Raw genomic sequence first — 9,639 nt, forward strand, 5'->3', positions numbered from 1 at the left:
TGGAACAGGCTGCCCAGGGAGGTTGTGGAGTCCCCTTCTTTGGAGATTTTCAAGACCCGCCTGGATGCAGTCCTGAGTGGCATGATCTGACATGCTCTGGGTGGTCCTGCTTTAGCAGGGGAGTTGGACTCGATGATCTCTATGGTCCCTTCCAACTCTAAAAATTCAGTGAAATTCAGTGAAAATTCAGGCAGAAAGCGTTGACCAAATCTGAGCCAGGACTGGAGTCCTTCCTTTTTTTTAGCAGGCCTAGTCGGGGCCCTCTGCTGCTATCTCTCTCTCCTGGCACTGGTGTCTGACCTGACAATAACCCTCCTGCAATCCCAATGTGATAGCAAAATGGCAACTTATCCTTTAGCACCAGTACTGCGTGTAGCGAGCGGTGCGGCGAGTGTCTGCGGAAGGCATAGCTGCCCGTGTTCCACTACCCATGTGTTTTCTAGAGAAGCGGCCACCTTCTCAACTGTCTTGGATCAAAGAGGCAGTCTGTGCCACTGCTGTAGATGTAGATGAAAATACACCCTGTTGGCAACATTATTCAGTTACAAGTACATGAACCCTTCCATGATTAAGGACAGCTGTGTCTGGATAAAGAAAGAGGTGAAGCTTTTTCATCCTAGTGTGGCTGGGCTTTCAGGAGCCTAAAATAATTTCTGAGGGGACAAAAAGAAATCTTTAAGGCAGACATTGTCAATAATGGACAGTTTCAGAAATGCTGGTGCTCAGAGGTGTAGTTTGTCTTAGGTTATGTGCTGGGTTGAAAGACACAGGACTAACTTTACTTCTAATGCTGTGGAAAATTGCACTTTTAGAAGACCCTAGTGTCTGAATTTGTGAAAATATTTACTTTATAGCCAGCCAGGCTCTGTGTGATTCAAGGTCTTAGTGTTTTTGAGCCTTGCCAGGTGCAGGAACAAGGAGAAGCAAGGCCTGGGCATTTGACCCAGCCTGGCCAGCAGGATTATTTCATGCTATGAACATCACATTCAATATAAATTACAAAAGTTTGCTGGTAGCTCTCTCTCCCTTGGTGGCGGGTCCAGACAACTCCTTGCCCCAGTGCCGGGACCCTGAGGCCTTCCCTTCCTCCTGAAGCCACTGCGCTCGCAGTGTCGGCCATTTGCTGTCCCCTGCTGGGAGTGGACGGCTTCTACTGACAGAACAGGCTGAGTATAATTCTTGTATATCTTATATCAGTATTGGGATTAATGATGGTTCTTTAGTATTATTGTTAATTATTTTGTCTTCGTCTGTTAAAACTATTTATATTTCAACCCTTGTGTTTCTTTCTGTTCCCCGATTCCCCTTTCTGGGTGGGGAGGGGTCATCGTGTGATGGAGTAATTGTCTAAACGACAATAGATTGTTCTGGGTTTTCTCAAACCATAACAGGCTATAAAATCTCAGTTCAGATGAACCTGCAGAGCCTCCTAAGTGACACTGACTTCCTAGCAGATCACAGCACTGGCGCTGTGTAGTGGTTTGAGTCTGTGTGCCTGTGCCACGACTGTTCAAAAGTGCAAAGGAACGCCTGCAGGAACGCCTTTGACCGAAGCCTTGCCCCCAGCCATCCAGGCAGGGCAGTTTACTTTGGAGCAGCTTCTGCCAACAAAACATTTTTGCTTCCTGGCAGAAAGGAAGGGGGGCTTCTAAATTTATTTTCTGGAATAGAGGGTGGAGCTTTCAAATGATTTTTAAAATAGTCAGTTTATCCTGCTAAAAATAAATGTGAGGTATGGAATTATGCAGATTCATAGTTTCCAACTCACATTGATGGCATACAAACTATTAATTAAAATTGATAGGTTTTCTTGAAAAATATTTGACAAACAGGAAGAGGATACAACAGGCAGAAGCCTATAGGCAGAGATGGGTGCAATTTCATAAAGGAGCAGAGTAAAACTATCAGACTTTTTCTCTTTAGAACCATGAGAGAAATGACCATGGTGATCTGTTACCACTACTGACAAAAGCATTCATAATCTAGCTCCTCCTAAACTAAACCATAGTTATCACCTGTGAAGAGGCACAAGACTGAACAAGAACTCAGAAGAACATTGACAAATGATGTAGAATAAAATCCTCAAGGTATTTTCATGCAGTACAATCTACTGTAAATAATAGATTCCAATTCCCTATTAAACTGCCTTAATAAGAGCAATAATTTTATATTTTTCCATTTTAATAAGTAAGTAAATACCAGTAGATACTATGAAACAGGTTTGGGGAAGCGTTTTATAAATGCCATTTTTAATGCTGCAATTTCCCATTTTTCATAATTATGGAAAACTCTTATTTCTTGTTTTTGAATTTTTCCTGGAATTAGATTACATACTTAGACTATTATCCCAGTCATGAGTATCCACTGGTCATGACTTCTGAGCTCTGCCTCATGTTATATTGCTAAAAGATAGGGCATATAAAGAAGAATTTATAATTGCTCTTCTTGTTTTAGAAAAATCTAGCTGACGAAAATGGACAATCTATAGCTCATTTTATTTTATCCTATGGGTTTGAAATGATGTAAGACTATGATACGTATGTTTTTACCATTCTATGTAACTTGGAACAACCTAAGCTCATTAAACTATTCTAGAATAGTTCAACCACAAAGGTTTCAGCCACCTTCTTAAGGTTATGTAGCTTCAGCAGTGTCCCGGTTTGAGGTAAAAACAGACCAATTTTGTGTTCTGTGATTTTACATTTTAGCTAGGCCTCCTCTAACTCTGTGAAATTAACGGCGTATTGTGGAGAAAACTGCTCGTTCCCAGAGTGATAAGACCGATGTTTGTGCTAAATGCCAGGGAATGGTATGCAGAGAGGCCCTTGCTTATACTTATTGCTATAACAACCAAGGTCAGCCAATTTTCGTTATTTGCCCCTTAGAGGGTCGGAAACGGAAAAACGTAAAGGGGTCACATCTGTGGGGAGGAACGGACAAGACAGGTGACCCAAACCTGACCAACAGGGGTATTCCATCCCATCTGCCCCATGCTCAGTATAAAAGCTGAGGGATCAAAGGGTCAGCTCTCTTCCTGCAATGGCCGACGTCCAAAGAGGACCCTGTCTGTTCATCTGCCTTTGATCCCCATGTGTTCCTGACTCCAGAGCTGGAATCCAGTTCCCATCCATCGCTGAGTCCAGTCTGGTACTTCCCCAGTGCCTGCTGGTGACGGGACTGTCATCCTGGGAGCTTGATATGGTTTTGTATATATATTGTATCTATTTCATTGTTTTCTTCTCTCTTTTTTATTTTAATATTAATTTTTCATTAAAGTAGTTTAGTTCATTCTAAACTTTTCAATCTCCTTATCTCTTCCTCTCTTCTTTCGGGGAGGGGGGGGAAGGGCAATCTGTCGGTTCGGTTGTGGTGATTTTGGCTGAAACCACGACACGCAGGTAGTGTCACATATAGTTGTCTCGTTATGTGTCTCCTTGCAACACAAAGAACTTGCCAAATTTCAGTGCTTATCATCCGTTGGACAGTTCTTTTGTCTGTCTGTTCCCTTAGAAGTTTCCTAGCACTTAGAAATTTTCCAGTCTTTGGGTTGTTTCCTCTTAAGTTAAACTTGAATTTAATACTTTCCATGAAGAATTTCATTAAAAGTACTCTCCTTGTAAAGAGCTGTGAGTAGGCATCACGCTATAAGGTACTGCTGTCACAATCTTTTCATACTTTGGCGGTGTATTTGCTACATTCAAAATGTTATCACTATAATTATTTTCTACTGCTTATTGCCACCATAATGTTGATTGTATTAAATTATGGGACAGATGTGTATACCCAAAGGCTGTCTCAGATGCAAAATACTTTGCATTCAATGCTTGCAAGGCAGAAAACTGAAAGCTAAAAAAACACAGGTAAGTAAAATACAAGTAGAATACTACAGTGTGAAAGTAAAACTATGTGGATTTCATTCAAATTTTGCAGAAGCATGATACATATTGGGTTCAGTTACCTGCAGTAAGAGGTTACATCAAGGAAGAACTTCAATGTTTAGCTAAGACATATGAATTACTTACCGCCTGCTGCACAACTGTCTGCTGCACCTGCACACTTTTTTGTGCTCTGCAAACTTGCTTGAGGGTGGACTCTGTGCCATTCTGCAGGTGACTAAGGGAGAGATTCAGTAGCTTTGTACTTGTTTTGTAAACAGTTTTCAATTTCCCTATCAGAAATCCAAGGCTAACTACTCCTCAGCTACTTTTGACTCTTCATGCCTTTGGAAATTCTGTCCAGGAGGATTTTGTCCACCATCTTCTGAAGGACTGCAAAAGGCTGACTGGCCTGTACTTCTTGCATCTTTCTCTCTGCCTGTTTTGAAGACAGGACTGAGAGCCAGCCATCTGCAACCTTTCCCGGTTGCCACCACCTTTCAAGAATCATTGAGGGTGGCCTTGCAAAGCCATCAGCCGCCTTCTCCCTCAGCACACTTGGGTGCAACCCAACAGACTAGTGTGTCTGCAGGGTGTTGAAGTACTCCCTAACCCGGTCTTCTCTATCCTGATGTACAGCAGATATCCACCACAACAGTACCCATTTTTTCTCTACCAGCTTTCACTCTCCTTAGTTTTATGTGAAACTCCTCAGATTCTCACGATGGCTACTGTGCTGATGAAAATCAAAAGCCAGCTATGAACAGCAGCTGTACAACCAGCAGTTTACCTGCAGTAGCTGTAGAGTCCTCTTTGGACACAAAGGAGAAAACCAACACTTGGTTGCCCGTAACTTTAAGCAATGCCCCTGGAACCTGCTAGTCACTCTTGATACTTCTCAGATCATCCATGGCAGTACCTTTACTATATACATAAAAAGCAGCACCGTATTGTAGGGGTCCAGATGGGTCTCGGTAGTGTCTGCATAGCATCCTTAATGAGAGCCCCAGGCAAACAGCAAACCCCTCTGGATGATAAATCTAGTCAGCAGATACAGGGCTCGGAAGCCTGCAGTGGGCAGTAAACTCATCTAATGTTTGTCGCTTCCTTCTAGTGGTCCTGAGTGCCTCACATGCACCCAAGAATGCCCTTTTAGTTGGCCGTGACAAGGCTGGGACCAAGGCCACACTGCCAGAGCTACCATGCTTAAACCCCCACTCCTCCAAGCCACTGACAATTGCTGCTTCTGTCAGCAAAGTTTATTGTGCAGAAGTTTATTGTGCAGAAGCAGAGGAGAAAAGTTTCTGAATTGCGTTTTTCAGTGTCATAACAGGCTAATAACACTATGCTCAGTTCTTTTCAAACCCCTATTTGCAACAAAATGATGCACAACCTGCTTAAGCGAGCTCTTAAAATAAGTGTATGCATAAGTCAAGATAGTTTCCTCTTCTGAATTGTTTTTGCATATTTTTTCTTCAGCAGAAATTTGCATGTCCAATAACTTCTGATCCAACCCCAAACACTCCTGAGGATCCACAGAAGAAGGAGATTAAAAGCAGAAGGACTTCTTTCCCAGAACTCAGCCATCAGGTATGGGAGGCACAAATGAGGGGCGTTAGAAGTGGCCCAAATTAGTATAATTTTTATTTTCTTTAATAGGAGAAAGCTCGGGCATTCATCTACTTTAAATGTTACTTATCATATTCTTGCCTGTGGGCTATAATGGATGACTGTGCTGCTGGCTACACAGAGGTTCTGCTTTCTGTTTAATTTGATGCATTATACTTTCATCATCTTGACTCACATGGATGTATTTGGTCAGATCTTACATGGTCTATAGGAAAGTATCAGCAGTACCTTAGCTCAGCTTCATTTTACCAGCAAGTCTAGCGTGTGTGCATATGGCTGGAAAGTTCCAGCTCAACCTTATCCTTGCAGGAAGCTTTTTTTACCAGGGGCTGGGACTATGCATTCTTCTCTTCAATTTTTGTAAAGATGTTCCTGTAGAATATTTTCATGTGACTTCATCTGAGCCTTTAACAAAAAGAATGTTTAATGACCCGTTGTCATTTCTGAAGCAGCTTCTTTGGGAGGATTTGTGTGGGAGACTGGCTAGCTGAGAAGGGTCACATAGACATGGGCCAGCTAGCCCAGCAAGAGCTCGATAAACACCGTACTCAGTTCATCTAGCTCCCAACAACTGCAAGGACGTTCTGGCCTTAAAGGCAGCTGTGGTCCAACAACAGAATGTCTGTGATAAGGTAACCATCTGACAATAAGAAAGGAATTTCGGGCAAAATTGGCGGTTTTGAACTAACCAATAATGAGCTCTCATTTTGCAATAGGTATGAGCTAATTATATGTCTGCATAAAAGAATGATAGTGTGTCTAAATAAACGAAGCTTGCTGATCACTCATATTGAGTGCTCATGTCTTCCCTCCGTCGCAACAGATTTGAGTGAAATTATGCTCAAGCACTATTTTGGTGAACAAGGACACAGAGCAAGACGCATTGTTCCAGCTGGAGTCTGAAAAGTGGTGGAAGTAGCAGCGTTTACAGAGAGCTGCAAAATAAGGAACTGATTTTACTTTCCATTGCTGAAAGTACTTGAAAACAGATTCAAGGGAAGGACTGTGAATGTACTGGTGTTCCTAAGTCTTGGACACACTCTGACTTGAGCTGTGTCCTACAGTTTTCCACAGCCATAAATTTTGATGGCCCACAAGCCCACAATTGCTTTTTGTAGTGGTGAAGTTAAAAGTGCAGTCCTCAAGCTAAATACAGAGCTCTCTTTTAAGGAAGGAAGTGAAGAGCCCTGAAAAAATGAGGGCCAGATAAGAATGCTTGCCTTCCATCTGAGAAGAGTGGTGAATGAAAAGGTATTTTTAAGTTATTTTTAGGGCCACAGAAGTGAATCATAGCATCTTATACCTAGGCACTCACCGTGCTTCTTTTGGCCCTGACCCTTGTGGGCAGAGGGATATCATCATTCTTTGGGAAGCTTTGCAAGTCTCTGGAAGTGATGAAGACAAATTAAAAACAAAACAAAACAAACCTTCCAAAAACCCTACTATGAAACTCAGAAACTCAGATGCAGTCAGTGGAAATGCTAGCAATACAGGACAAATAAAAGCCGAGTTTCAGTTCCACTGCTCACTGGAAAGGAGTAAAATCATTGTCTCTAGCCTGGTCCATCTTATAGCGGTGAACAGATGTCTGAGATCCTTTCATAAAAAGACCATAGAAAGAAACACCTGACTCAAACATCTGCTTCTCTTCCCTTTGGAGAGAAGCCAACTGTGGCAGATACTTTTGGCTATTCATTTTAATTTAAGACCAGAAAGGAGCAGCTCAGTATCCCAACCACTGAGCCATGTGCCTTCAGCTAGCTAACAGTGACCATGTTGCTAAAGAATACGTTCTTCTCACAGGGCTTTTGAAGCCCCAGACTCCTTTGTATGTGTGAAGACCAGGTTTTTATCCCATATACCAACTGCAAGCATTGGGTTACTAATTTTGGTACTGTGTATCTCTTGGAGCAGTTTTGGACCTCAGAGCAGGAGAGGTTGGCTGCCACTCAGTTCCCTGGTAAAGTACAATCTGTTTTTTCTGCAGCCCATTATTAAACCAGTCAAGCACAGAAAAAATGGAAGACACATGTATCTGCCCTTTCTGCCTGCCTAGAAGGACATACTGGAGTCTGCCTGGGCTCTGGGCAGGTTTTCTAACACACTGTGGACATTCAGAGTTCACAGAGTCTTGAATAAAACTTTCTGATATTTAACAAAGACTCTGATTTGCTGGATTATAGGCTCTAGAGTTAGAGTGGGATTTACAGCTTTTTCTCTCCCCAGGTCATAGAATCATAGTATCGTCTAGGTTGGAAGGGACCTTAAAGATCATCTAGTCCAACCATCAACCTAACTCTGACAAAAAAATAAATAAGAAATAAGCAATAAAAAAATCACTACACCATATTCCTGAGGACCATGTCAACCTCCAGGGATGGTGCCTCAACTGCTTCCCTGGGCAGCCCATTCCAATGCTGGATAACCCTTTCTGTGAATAAATTTTTCCTAATATCCAATCTAAACCTCCCCTGGTGCAACTTGAGGCCATTTCCCCTTGTCCTATCTCCTGTGACTTGGGAGAAGAGACCGACCCCTGCCTCTCTACACCCTCCTTTCAGATAGTTATAGAGCGTGATATATAGAGCCTCCTCTTCTCCAGGCTGAATAACCCCAGTTCCCTCAGCCTCTCCTCATAAGACTTATTCTCCAGACCCCTCACCAGCTTCGTTGCCCTTCTCTGGACCCACTCCAGCACCTCAATGTCCCTCTTGTGGTAGGGGGCCCAAAACGACACAGTACTCGAGGTGGGGTCTCACCAGTGCCGAGTACAGGGGGACGATCACCTCTCGGGCTCTACTCACCACGCTGTTCTGATACAGGCCAGGATGCTGTTGGCCTTCTTGGCCACCTGGGCACACTGCTGGCTCATGTTCAGCCGACAGTCGACCAACACCCCCAGGTCCTTTTCTGCCAGGCAGCTCTCCAGCCACTCTGCCCCCAGCCTGTAGCGCTGCTTGGGGTTGTTGTGACTGAAATGCAGGACCCGGCACTTGGCCTTATTGAACCTCATCCTGTTGGTCTCGGCCCATCGATCCAGCCTGTCCAGATCTCTCTGCAGAGCCTCTCTACCCTCCAGCAGATCAACACTGCCACCCAGCTTGGTGTCATCTGCGAATTTACTGAGGGTGCACTTGATCCCCTCATCCAGATCATTGATAAAATGTTAAAGAGAACGGGTCCCAGTACCGAGCTGGTACATGGGTGGAATGTGCAGGGATGTGGCTGTGGTGTCACAGCCTGTGGGTGCCATCAGTCCTGGGTAAAGGCCAGTGATGGCTTTCCTGCCTGTGCAAGGTCCTGCCCAGAGCCTGCCACAACTTTAGGCCTGGGATGCAGCAAAGGAGCTTCGGGCAGGAGGTTAGGATAATGGCCTCTGGGGTGAAGGGCCACGTGGCTGCCAGGAAGAAAATCTCCATTGTGCCTTCTCAGTGCCCACAGGCTCACGTCTCCAGCCCATCCCCTGTGTCTCTTAGCTGCAACCTGTTCAGATGGAGCGGTACACTGCACTGGTAGAGAAAAACAGCGATACATTTATTGATAAAAAACAAGGATTTAGCGAAGTTTGATGGTAAATGTGACAGTATTTAAACAAGATTTGAGATGGTGAGGCACATGGTTATTTACTGCATGGAGGACAGGGTCAGACAGAACTGTCACGGAGACCCTACTGTTGAGTCAAGGTTCAGAAAGGACTCTCTGGCTTTCCAAACTCCTTCTCAGAAAGGAGTCTAGGCTGGATCCAATCCTAGCCCCAGACTTGGTCAATGGTTTATGTCTAAATGATTACATATGTACAGTCAAACTTTATACCACTTAGCTAAGATTTCGAAGTTTAGCATGCTATTAGTCACTTACCAGGGATCTGTTCCAACAAGGAAACTCTGAATCCTGAGAAGTAACCTTGAGATGTGTCCCTACTCAAGGAGAGATCCTGGTGTGCAGCCTGCTGTCATGCAGGAGAGCTCAGAGGGTTCTTGGGCTGTTCACTACTTACGGGCGTAAGATAATTGACCTCTAGCCATATTTGCATATTGACCACAGTACCAGTCTTGCGCAAGATAGCCTTTGGTTATTGTGTTGCTTTCCATCTCCCTGAAACCACCTTGAGCTGGGTGGAGCCATCACAACTAGA

The sequence above is a fragment of the Calidris pugnax genome, unplaced genomic scaffold (genome assembly GCF_001431845.1).
Source record: "Calidris pugnax isolate Ruff unplaced genomic scaffold, ASM143184v1 scaffold157, whole genome shotgun sequence".
NCBI lineage: Eukaryota > Metazoa > Chordata > Aves > Charadriiformes > Scolopacidae > Calidris > Calidris pugnax.